General features: G+C 40.1%; 1 protein-coding gene across 7 annotated transcripts in view; it reads left to right on the plus strand.

Moving 5' to 3' along the window:
* Positions 1-12,565, plus strand: part of LOC103612666 (follicle-stimulating hormone receptor) — a 216,396-nt gene that overhangs the window by 147,882 nt on the left and 55,949 nt on the right. The gene's annotated exons all lie outside the window — the stretch shown is intronic.

The raw sequence follows: 12,565 nt of genomic DNA on the forward strand, positions 1-12,565 counted from the left end.
GTTCATGGGACTCACCATGTTCCTAAACTAAGGGCCAGCAGAGGACATCTTTTCCCTGTACTTCCCGGGAAGCACAGGTTTGTCTAAGGTCTGGCTGATAGTTCCTAAAAATAAATAGCTTTATTCAGCCTTCGAGAAATTGAATGAAGCCCTTATTATTACAAATAGATTAAAAGAAGAGCCTTACGGAGATAGACACTTTTCAGCACCAAGCTGGCTTTAAGTTTCTAGGCAAAGATCAGGATTTAGTGATTTTGTGGTATTTTATTTATTGTCGATGCATTTTGTTAGTGATACTATTGGACCTTCTTTTCCCCAGTTTACCACAATTATTTAAATATTGAACCTCCAAATTCTTCAGCTGGTTCAAAGCTCTCTGAGTGTCCTGCTTGTGCAGGGACTGCATATTTTTCCTACTGCATCTTTCAGTGTTTGCTGCTGTAAGGTATTCTTTCCACAGTAAAAAAAAACCTCATAGTCAGTTCCTAATTTATCCTGAGGTCTACTTGGTCATTCTCACAGTCTAAAGCCTGCAATTTCTTTTGCAGTATGCCAGAACTATCAGCTGGAATCAATCAGGCAAAACATAAGCCTTGGTATTGTCATGAAGCAAACAGGAACAAGGTAATATAGAGTAATATCCTCTGAAGCCTTGGTCTGGTTTTGAAAACACGGCGCTTCACTTCAGAATCAATATAGGCACAGAAAGATGAAGTCAGTGTTGCTGAATATTTCTTTGTAGGTTAGAAATGCCCTATGAAGTGCATTAGGAAGGCATCTTTGTTTTGACTTGAGAGCCACAGGTAGATTATTGATGGGATAATTTAAGCAAAACCACAGTTGTTCAGGTACAGCAAGAAAGAAACTCCCCACAGCTTGTTTACCATGTGATCTTGCCCCAAACCTTCACAGAGATATTGTATAGCCCAGAAAGCGTCTTCTGCAAGGGGTCAGCAACCCAAATTTGACCCATCAGCTCCAGCTAAGACCATGCTATTCCCAGTTTCCACTTCCTTGCCCCCAGGTCTCCAGGCAGGGTTACCACCCAGCAAAGGCAGATCATGGTAAGTTTTTCCTTCTGTAGGAAGGGCCCCCTCCTTTGCCTGCTCTGTCCCTGCAATATCAGCTATGGCTGTGACTCAAGTACCCTGTGCACAACAGGGATTCTTAGGAGCTGCTAAGGGTAGCTTAAGAATTGGGTACGTTTTTAAGATACATTATCACAATACTTCTCCTCCAAATAATTCCAGCCCAGGGGGTTGCCTGGAATTTGCGTTGGAATCAGTCCTTGCCCACCCTCTCCAGGACTTCTGTGGACCTCTAGCATGCCTTTAAGCTTTCCATGCCAAACAGTCCCAGCCAAATTGGTCATTCCTTTTACAAAAGCCATATCATGTCTTTGGTCAGCATTAGTGCCCTCCTCTTTACTTTTCCCAGTACTCAAATACCCTTTTTGAGATGGAAGGGGTCAGACTGCACCCTCTGTTTTTACAGTAGAGAAGGGAGAGGAAGGTTTTAGAAAACGAGTGCAGCAAACAAGTGACACAAAACCCTTAAGCCTTTAGAATATTAAGAGGCTCAATTTGCCTTCTAGTCCGCCTCCCAAAAAGGGCCTGGGAGAAGAGTAAGGGACAACCTGAGACTTTGCAGTGGCAGTTCAACATGCCTGATTTTAGAAAGATTATCAAAATGACCTAGGAAAAAAGTTTGTGGTGAGCTGAAACATTCTTTTAATACTTTCATTATTAAAGAATGCTGAAGTGTTCTTGTCACATTTATTTTTGGTAGTGTCTTGTGGAGCCAATTCCATGCAATGAAACAGGAGTCTGAATGACGTGCTGAAAACACTAAATCGTATCAGTGCCACATCCACATGCCTTTTTTTACCCAGTCTTATGCAAGGAGATGCATATCACAGTCATTTAGAGACAGTCAACTGAAGAAAGATGATGGAAGGGTGTGTAGGAAGGGGGCAGAAGTCTCATCCACTGAGGTTGGATGTTGCAAAGAATATATTTTCCCAGGCATAACTGCTAAGCTCTTTCTTAGAGGTCTTCCAGCTGTGCCATGAGCAGGTCAAGTTTCTCCCATCTGTATTTCACTCTTCTATCACCCTTTTTAGGAGGACCATGTATGTTTATTATTTTTAAGTGCTCCACAGAGGGTTCAGGTTTGAGAAGCACTCTAAAGGTGAGAGCACGAAGCACGTCTTTATTCTGAACACAACCTAGCATTTCAGTTGCCAGTGTGGTCAAGGTGGCCTCTTTCTGAAACAATAATACTCGCTTTCAAATGCAGTAAAGATCCATGCTTGACACCAGTGCAGGCTTTATGCTGTGTATTACTGAGAAGAGATCTTTCAGTCTTAAAGGAAATAGTACAGTTAGTATTTTTAAGGATAGTGCTACGCTAGTCAGGAGCATCATTTTAATATGTGAAAATAAATCCATGGCTAATGGAAGGTAGATAGATACATTCAGCTTTTTGCAGTGGCAAGGTAATTCTTCCTAAAACAATAGGAAAATGTAATTATTTATTTGGTTTTGTACAAGGAGAAGTAGGGAGAATTCCTTGCTTTTTCATTCCCTATCAAATTGGTGATGTCTGTGGGGAAGAGACCTCAATAACAGAGAAGGACTGTGAGGGAGAAGAGATACTCTCAGGAGAGTGCAGGACAATATTGGAAGAGTCCAGGCACCTGCAATTGATATCCCTGTGATTGTTTCCCTCAGCAATGTCCAAGAGATGAGCTGAGAAGAGTTCTTGACGTGGGAGCTCTGTGACTAGGAAGAGGACCAGTGATATGGGAATGTGTGGTGAGCAGGGGCAGTGAACAGGAATGTTTACAGGACTTGAATAAAATGTGCAAAGTGCCTTAAAGTGTGAGGACTCTGAGCTCTTTTACATTTACAGGAACCTGTTGCTCACGTTAATCTCATGGGTACTTCCATTCTCAATGTGCTTTGTGGTTCACCCCCTTGCACATGCAGCAGCAATTCCAGAAGCCAGCTTTTGTTCCCCTGAAAGAGTCAGCAGAGGAAGGCATGACCAGAGATTTCCTTTTTTGCATGTTGCTGGAGTGACTGAAGTTGGGGATTTTTCCCCTTTGTCACTCTTAGTGTTACTTCAAAATGTGAGTATTTAAAATTTAAATGTGTACTTCAGTATGTAAAAAGAAGTGAATTCTCCACTTGCCACCATGGGGGAGAAGCGGGATGGTGTGGCACATTTCTGTATTTCAGGACAGCTGTGTTAGCACAAGTCTAGCCGGTGCCCTGGGACGAGCAGCATAGGTGCTGTTTGCCTCTGGGACCCCTCCTTCCAGAGAGGCTGTTTTCCAAGAATTCCAGCTGAATTAGTTGTGTTTGACACTCTCGCTGCTCTTTGGAAAATACAGCACGTATTAGATAGCAGAGAGAATATTTACTTTTGCTAAGCTTGTATTCAGATACAGAGGAAAGAGGAGTACAATCAAGTCTCTAAGTGCTGTTTCTTAAATAGTTTCTGACTGCTCTGGCATTGGGAGTATCTGATATCTCATTACAACTTCAAACAAGCCTTTGCATGTATCCAAATTAATCCAAATATTTGCTGGGGACTCTGTTACTTATTAGACTGTGTGCAAATTAGGGAATGTAACAGTGAGTGTCTTTCTTTTTATTTTGTTAATATTCTGGGATATTTCAGCTGTGTCTCATTAAGCAGGATAGGTATAGTGCCTATGATGATATGGATGAGAAAGGAGATAAAAAGCACTCTAGCTGTTTCTAATGAATTTGTCAAGATAAAGTGACACAGGTGAGTTATTTGGTGTTTTGCTATCCAGTGATGGTTCAGCAAGAAGTTTTGCAGAAAAGCTTACTTTTTCTCTTACCTTTCCTAAGGCATCCAACACAGAACTTAAGGGATTTTGTCCCTGGAGAATTTGTCTCAGTCAATAAAAATAGCACCATGCCAACATGGAAAGTCCCAAAGTCTTAGAGTTTGAAACACTACACACAAAGGACACTTATCACCTTTCTGGTACGACCTCAGACGATGAACAAACCACTGTTCTCTCCCTGCTGATCTTTTATGACACATTCTTGGGACAGGAAAAGAGTCTAAGGGACTGGCTGTGTGTGAGCAGGATGGCTATTCCTGCACTGAATCAAAAGCGGGGGAAGAAAGTTTTGAAGACAATACCTAAAAAGCCTCCCATCTGGTTAGACTGTGGACATTTTCCAGAACCCTATTTGCCTTGACAAGTCGCCTGTGGGAAAGAACACAAAGTAAAACATTCTTTTTGCAAGAACAAAATACCCAGTACTTGTACAATGCTCCTTTTGTTAGGAAAATATGCAGAGATATTAGTATAAATAGATGTAACGCCAAGAGTGTGCTCAGAGTGAATGAATTTTTAATGGCTCCTCCTCACCATAAAGATGGTTCCAGATATCAAGGTCAGATTTTAAGGAAGTTGTACATTCATCACATGCTGTACATTTCTCAAAAGCCCCTGTGAGTAAGCTGTGAGTAACGAGGACATGCTCTTCTAAAAGTAGCATAGTATCTTACAGGATAATCAATACTAATAAAAGTATAGCTATTTGTAAAAATAAAGCAATCACTATTTCCTGGCTCTCTGTAACCAAGATGGGATAACTTCTTTCACTTGTGTTATTTATCTTGCACAGAACACTTTTCACAGCATGCCTTTGACATTAATAGAAGCAATATTAACTGTGCTTTCAAGCTTACTGCTGGCCTTTTTTGTGGGTAACTCATTCCAAGCAGTTAAACTCTTCCCAGGTGCGAACATGATAACTGTGATTCTGCTCAGAGGCCTAAAGAGGACTTGTTTGTTGCCATTTGTGCTCTGCAGCAAACCCCTTGTCTCTGTGCATGCATACTGTAGAGGAATCCAGAGCTCCAGCTTTGCTTTGCTAGAGCTCTGGGTAAGCTTAAAGAAGGGAGGAGATCCTTCCCGCCAAGAGAGCATTGCTTTGCCTGCTTCACCTAATGTCATTTGTGTTTGTGACGTATCTTGTGCGCTACTGCTACTTGCACATAAATCTGCAACAAAATTGTTTGTCAGGGACTTTACAAAATGCCTTAACACACACAGGCAGCTGGTCTGAATAGTCACTACTCTAGTGCCTCTCCAGCTTTGCCTCAGTGTAAGGTCAACCCAACCTAAATACACTGAAATAACTTCAATAAGTGTAGACCATTAAAGATCTCAGAACAGGTAAAAGTCTGTTTCCTGACTGGGAGCTTTGCCATCTTCTATTTTTTTCTGTTCTTCCATATCCAGATTCCTCCCACCCTATTCGAGCAGAGCTATTTAAAAGCATCTTGGAGCTTTATTTTTAACTGGCTGCACGTGTGACCTCAGAAGGAAGCTATCTGCTGCACCGTGGGGAGATGTAGCAGTGCTACTGAGGACAGCGTGTGCTTTGTCCAGGAATGAGAAGGGTATCAGTGCTGAGACTAAACATGCCATGGCTTTGGAAAACTAAGTCAGGGAGGAGGGAGAGTAAGTTTTACAAGCCCTTTGCTTGACCACTTTTACAGTCTTTTAGATGCTTGGTTGTTTTTTTATTCTCACAACAGTTTTCTGTCCTTCCTCATCTCTCCTTATCAGCTGCTAGCTGCCTAGGGGCACTGTGTGCGATTAATTAGCTGACCTAAGCAAGGTCCTCAGGGAAAAACAAATCCCACAGCAAATGTGCTGTGTGCCTGTGGGAGCAGCATCACAGCTCTGCTGGGGAAACAGGCATGTTGTTATCCATGCTATGGTGTTGTGGGCACTCTGCAAGTGCAATGCCTACAGGACATTGGGGGTGTGATCTTGAAATGTTTCCCTGCAGCTTTTTGTGGCTGGGGGGCATTATTATATTGGGTAAGTGTTAACTAAATTTAGAATAGGAATGCAATCAGTACTGTTAATTATCCTTTTAATCTAATTCCAAAAAGAAAAGGAAATTGATTTTTATGGGAGGCCACTGATAAAGATTAAGAAGTGATTCTTCATCAGCTGCTGCGCTTACTGCGTTTTAGATTCAGACCTGCAAAGCAGACAGACATCACTAATAACTTTATCATCACAGTGCTAATTGTATTTACTTTGTCTGTACAATACCTTAATAGCTCACAAACCAAAATATTTTCTTTCTCATAGGTTCCCTTTACATCACTCCCAGACCTGAAGAGATTCCCAAGTAGCAAGAAAGGGAGGACACGTTCCCTCCCAGATTAACCCTACATTTTTCAGTCAGATAAAAGAACAGTTTTCCCTTGTGTTGCTGAGCATGATGTTCTTACAGGATAAGGAATATCATATAACCCTGGTTATCATATCATAACCCTGGTTAGTTTGGGTCACCTGCCCTATGCCCACACCCCAGATCCCTGGCTCTTCATTGCAGGGGGCAAAGTGAGAAACAGGCGGCCTCGATTCTGTACATGGGTCAGCAAAAGCTGCAAGATCAGTGTGTTACTAGTTTGGGCCAAAGTCTAAACCACAGCACCATATGAGCTGTCATGAAGAAAATTAACTCTCTCCTAGTCACACCCAGTCCAGCCTGAAAGACGGGGGGATCTCTATTTTCTGTCTTCTTCATTCTGCATTCTTCAAATGCGCATTGCCTAGATTTTCCTTGGAATACTGACCTTTACCAGCTTTTATCATCCTACAACAGGAATAAACCAGCTGCATGGCCTAGATAACTCCTTTCTCAAGCATTTAAAAGGGATGAGCAGCTGACTTAAGCACATTAGGTGGATGCAGCGATCAGACGCTTCAATCCAGATTGTGCATGTTAGCAAGGGATTACGGTCTTTCTCTCATAAATCCATTTACATGTGTGGGAAATTGGGCCTCTCAGACTCTCAAACCCGTGGATCATGTTCAGTTGAACAAATGAATTGCAAAGCTCTTCCTCCATTATTCAAGTGTGCCTGTGCTATCAGGGTCCACTCTTTGAAATGAATCTGTAGTTAGATGAATAGTCATTATTAGAAAAAGACTCTGCTTGGCTTTGGTTTTCTCTTAAGATAATGCCATATCTCTCTGAAAAGACGAGCCAGCAGGATGGTGGGAGATGGTTTTTTTGTCGCTGCCTGTGCCATTCCTCATGATCCTGCTTTACTCAGCTTTATGAAGTCCCTGCTTCAGGATCCCACGGAATAGAGGTGACTAATACAAATCTTTCCCCATTCTTAAATTAAAGCCTCATGAGTGTTGAAAATAGCTTAGCAGCATGATATGAGTGCTCTCTAAAGACTTTAAATCCAAAAAGCAAATAAACCCAAGCTTTTTGAATTTAGATTGATGGTTTTTGAAGCCTAGTATTTTAGCATCCAATTTGTGAGTCTTGTACTCCTCTCTGCATGCTGTTAGGAAAGGGACAACACAGCTTTGTCTGAAAGCACCTACAACCTACTTAATAGATTCCAGAGATTTTCTACTTAGGCAACTGATTAGGAAAAACACTTTAGTGTTCACAAATATCTACGTATGCCCCTTCCCAGTGAGATGCTCACTAGATCCAGACCCTAGTCACAGTGAAGTCATATGACAGTGTGAACCCATTTCAGTGAGCTGGAGGCTTACAAATGTTCTTCATAAATTTAAATTAAATCGCGTTTAGCTCTAAGGAATCTCGTGATTCATTCTAGTGAGAATTAGGGCAGAAGTTTCAGACCAAAGTGACACAGATCAATTGATTTACCCCATATGGGATGTGGTCTGCAGTATCTGTCTCCCATTACTGCATTAAAAGAAAAATAGTCCTTCACTGTTGTATTGACTAATCAAGCAAAAACAGGGGGGGGGAAAACCCACCAGGGTGCAGGATCTTGTTGATTTGTGCATTTAATCAAGAGCACATTAAATAGGTCATAGAATCATTTTGTCTTCCCCTCATGTAAAGCAAAAATTCATTTGTTGCTTGTGCTGGAACCTCCAGCACATCTCCAAAGCAAGAAGCAAAAACAAAGGAACAACAAAGAAACAATCAAAAAGAATTACAGAGAGTAAATTAAATTTCACTGTAAATCTTTTTTTGACAAAATGCACGTTGCTGCAGAGGATTGGAAGGTGATAGCATCAGTCTATTAGCTCAGAGATTAAAGTAAAAATGTTCTTCAAAATCCTATCACATTTATTTCTTTGGAACCAAAGCTGGTGATTTAGCATTATGGTCACTGAATATTTTTGGCTTTTTATTTTATTTTCCTTTGGTCTTTAAGTTGTAAAGTTTATAGTGTCTGCTTGATATAGTTCATTTTAACGTCAAGAATTTGCAATTTACATGAGGCAGGGAAGATAATTCTACAATGCACACACTTTTCTGATTAACTGTGTGTGACTTAAGTAGATCTGAGAAATGAGTTTTAAAGAGTGTTTTGAAAGACCTAAATTCAGCCAGGCTTTATGATGCAGATTTTTTTTTTTTTTTTTTTAAGCAGTCTGATTTCTGATAATCAGTGCAGTTCTTTGTTGTGCAAGGTTATTAGGTTATTGCCAGTGGCAAGGGGAGGCCTTTGCCAAGGAAGGGGGCTGGGAGGAGGGGACACCAAAGCAATGTGGGAGCAAGTTCTGGCGGAAAATTTATGCCAAGGAGCACCTTAATAATCGTTCAAGAAAAACTTGTGGAACCAGGGTCTGAGAATTCATTTGATGAATATGTAAAACACACCATTCTGCACATAAATGGCTAACTTCCCAAACACAGTGTAGTTACATTGGTTTCACTTCACAGGTTTCCCTTGCACTTTTTTTCAGAGACAATTAGGAGAAATGACCTGTATAGGTCCACTTTTTTCATCTTCTAATTTAACAAGTCTTTTTAATCACCCATACCTTGAGCACCAGATATTTGAATAATGACATCCAGTCCTCCATCCTTTCATGATGAGGTCGATCTCCTTTCTGTCACTGGAATCGTGTGGGGCTGGATGAAAGAACATTAATTTTTCTGGAGATTTTTTTCCTTCGTGTCTTATACTCTGCCTGTCTGAACTACTTCAGCTGAAGAAGACTCTATTTTAAGAAAAGATCAATAAATCTCTTCATAACTGGAAATGTTAGAGGGTTATTCAAGAACATTTTAGCAGTGCCTGCTAATTTCTGTTCTTTGTGTCATGTCCTCTATAGGCTTTGAGATTAATTTGGCACTGTGATATTTCTCTTATACTGGACACAGCCATACAGAAACAAGATGTATTTTTATTGTTTGTTCTTCATAGTGATATCAAGTGCAAGTCATCTGTGTCAGTGGCTTCATATCAAATGAGACCCCAATCTTTTAAATAACCAGGTTGAGATATCTCTGTATAAATAAACAGGTCTATATGAGATTGTTCTGCCCTAGTCCTGACTGGTCTAGCTTCAAGCAGAAACATTTTTTTAGTAGCTTCATAATAGAGGAGTTTACTCACACTCATTCATGAGATAAACAAAAATGATATAATAAAGAGACATATAAAACAATTAAAAGTGAAAAATGGAAAAAAGCTGTGGGAATTTTGCATGCTCAGTCCAGAGAAATATAGAGAGTGTGGTTGTAAAACTGGAGCAGACAGCTTCAGTTCCTACCAATAAACTCCTCAGCAATCTCTTTCAACAGATATTTAAGTCAGGATTTAGAAACCTCTCCTTGATATCAGGGCATGTATTGAAGCTATGTATTGACTTGAATCTATCCTTTTACATGGTGAGTAACAATAGTTAATATTGCCATTTTTCTATTCCCAGCTGTTCACACAATGCAGGATAACCATGTGATTACCTGGGGCTTGTTCCCTTTTCCCATGCTTCCTGCTCTGTCATTTGTTAAGTTTTTGGTGGTTCCAACACTGGAGTCCTTTCTAGGACTTTCTCATGCCTTGTGTTGGGCATCTGGCTCTAGGTTTTCAATTCCACACCATTCACTGAATGTTTAGGCCTTTCAGTGCTTTCCTTGCTGTTACCTAAGTGCCAACATAAATTTTTAGGACCAAATACTGCATCTCGCTCTTAAGTACACATTTTTTAAAGGAAGCTTTTGTTTACTTGCTTCTCTTGACATGAAACATGCTTTAGCAAAGGTGGGCTGTATTCATTTATTTGGCCCTAAAATAGTGCCAGAAACAAAACCAAGGAAATGCTTTCCATTTATTTCCTCCATGTACCTCAGAAAGAATGGGTACTGCACAGCCAGTATCTCAAGTTAAGCACACATTGATTCTTGGAGACTAATTGGTGAGATTTATTGACAGTAGAGAATTTGGCTAGTTATAATAGATTCCTATTCATTATACAGTTGATAATTCAAGGAGTAGCTCATTCTAATTTTCACTGTTAGTTATGCCTTTAAGTCTGACTTTATATAGCTCACACAGAGATGTTTAAAAACAATTAACCTTAATTTTTTTAAGTGGAATATGAGATTTCAGCTATTAAACTTCAATTCTGTTTTAATTGTTCCAGGGCATTAGACACATGGATCCTGAATTCCGGCACCTTATTAACACAGGACCCAAGGTCTGATTTTTAGTTCTATGCAGATGTGGCTTTTCTCATATCGCTAACCCCATCTATGAATGAAGTTCCCTTCTTTTCATTAGTTTCTGTATCAGACTGTAATTTCTTGTTGTGGTGAAGCACGGCGTAGGCCAGCATTTAATTAAAAATTGCAAATGTCCCTGTGACCTACGCCTGCAGAGAGAGGATTCATTTTAGCACACTGCCATAAAAAAATGATAGGTGGCTTTTCAGACAAAGCCCTTTTTCTAGGGCCCAGAAATTAGGCGTGCATTTCTACAAAGCAGAGTTTGAGAGAGATTTCAAAGCAGATGAAAGTTAAAGGGTTTCCTGATGGTTCAGCTTTGTAGCACTAAGCCTGCTGGGTGTTCTGCAAGGATCCATTGTACCCATCCACTCTGAAAGCACAGCCACAGCTTTGCATGCATTACACCAGCCCTGTTTTCAGACGGGTTTCACAAATTGCCTAATCCAGGTTAGGCCTTTTCTGGAAGCTCTTTTATCCTTCTAACATTTGCATAATGATCTCAATACTGTAATTCTTGTGTGACACAGTGTGTTGAAGCTCTTTCTGATTTACATTAATGATAGCATAAGAATAATGAAATACCAAATTGACTTCATCGTCTTTCAGGACTGAGAATACCATAAATTTCAGTGTTTAAAAAGGTGTGGGACCAAGTTCAGTCCTGGCATAATCACAGTAACATCTCTAGAAGTAGGTGAGGTGTGCATTGACTTTGTCCTGCTTAAGTAAATATTAACTCATGAAGGGGTAGATTCTACTAAAGACCTACAGTTAAAAAATGGGAACATGTCACATTGGTACTCTGACAGAATAATAGGTTTTCCCCCTAAAACTTTGATTAAAGCATTACAATCTTGCATGAAAATTCTCAGCTAATCATCTGAAATAAAACATAGATGAGGATTGAATGAACACTTCATGTGAATGCTAAGAAAGTCAGTCTCTAGTTTTGAGGTGTTGTGTTAAAATTTTCAGGACTGCACAGCAGGCTCTGTTCCCATTCCTGTTCTCCTGCAGACCTTACAATGAGACAGCTTTTGAGCTGAAAGGTGATCCCAGCCATGCAAAACCAGTTCTGAGATGATGAAAATTTGGAGTGGTCTGGCAGATATGTTCATTGAAAAAAAGACTTACATGGTAATTCAGAAAAAATTCATTCCCATTTCCATGGGAATATAGACTAAGAAACTGAATCACAGGATGTGATCTTTGTATGTAATGCATTCATGTATGTAACTTGGGTGGGGTTTTTTTCTTTGAAAAAGAACAAAACATTTTTAACAACTGTCTCTCAATCCAACCAATATTATCTGATGTCTTGTGATGAGCATGTCGTGTTAATATATGCACTTGTTTGTGCTCACTTCTTATCAATGATTAAATGTGTGAAAGAAAACAATTATGCACATAACGCCTTATTTCTCCAAGGAGTAGTAGAAACCCTATGTATCATTTGCTGAGTGCCATCAGAAGTTTTCTAGTCCTCTTTGTTTATTGTGATTAAAGGAGATGACTCCAGGTTAACAAAAAGGCTTATGTGGTATTTCAAATGGGCTTTCTTCATAAAGCATTTTCTGTGACCTTTAAAAATGATAAAAATGTTGTCCTCGTGCACGTGTGATCAAGTATTCCAAAGTCCCAATTGTGTGGCACATTATGAACTAATTAGAAGAGAGACTGTGAGAAGCCAAAAGGTTATTAAAGTTGCAATGATGGGAGACAGTAGCTGACTCCTTAAACTATCTGTGTATCCTGCATGAGCATGGATGGACCACTTTACAGCCTTGACTAAGCACCTCATCCCCGTCGGGCTCCACAGGGCTACTTCATCCTGTTCTTGAGCATCACTCAAAAGAGCTGTAGAAATGAGAAAGATGCTGTTCCCTCCCAGCAAACAGAGAAGTTGCAATTCTGGATTTCTTCCTGAAGCAAATAAGGAAATGGCAACCACTAATGGATGCTTTTTCCCCTGAGGAGCCCCAGTGCTGTGCTGTAATTTTGGATGTTACAGCTGCATTTAGATGCCA

This window comes from Corvus brachyrhynchos, unplaced genomic scaffold, assembly GCF_000691975.1.
Source record: "Corvus brachyrhynchos isolate BGI_N302 unplaced genomic scaffold, ASM69197v1 scaffold101, whole genome shotgun sequence".
NCBI lineage: Eukaryota > Metazoa > Chordata > Aves > Passeriformes > Corvidae > Corvus > Corvus brachyrhynchos.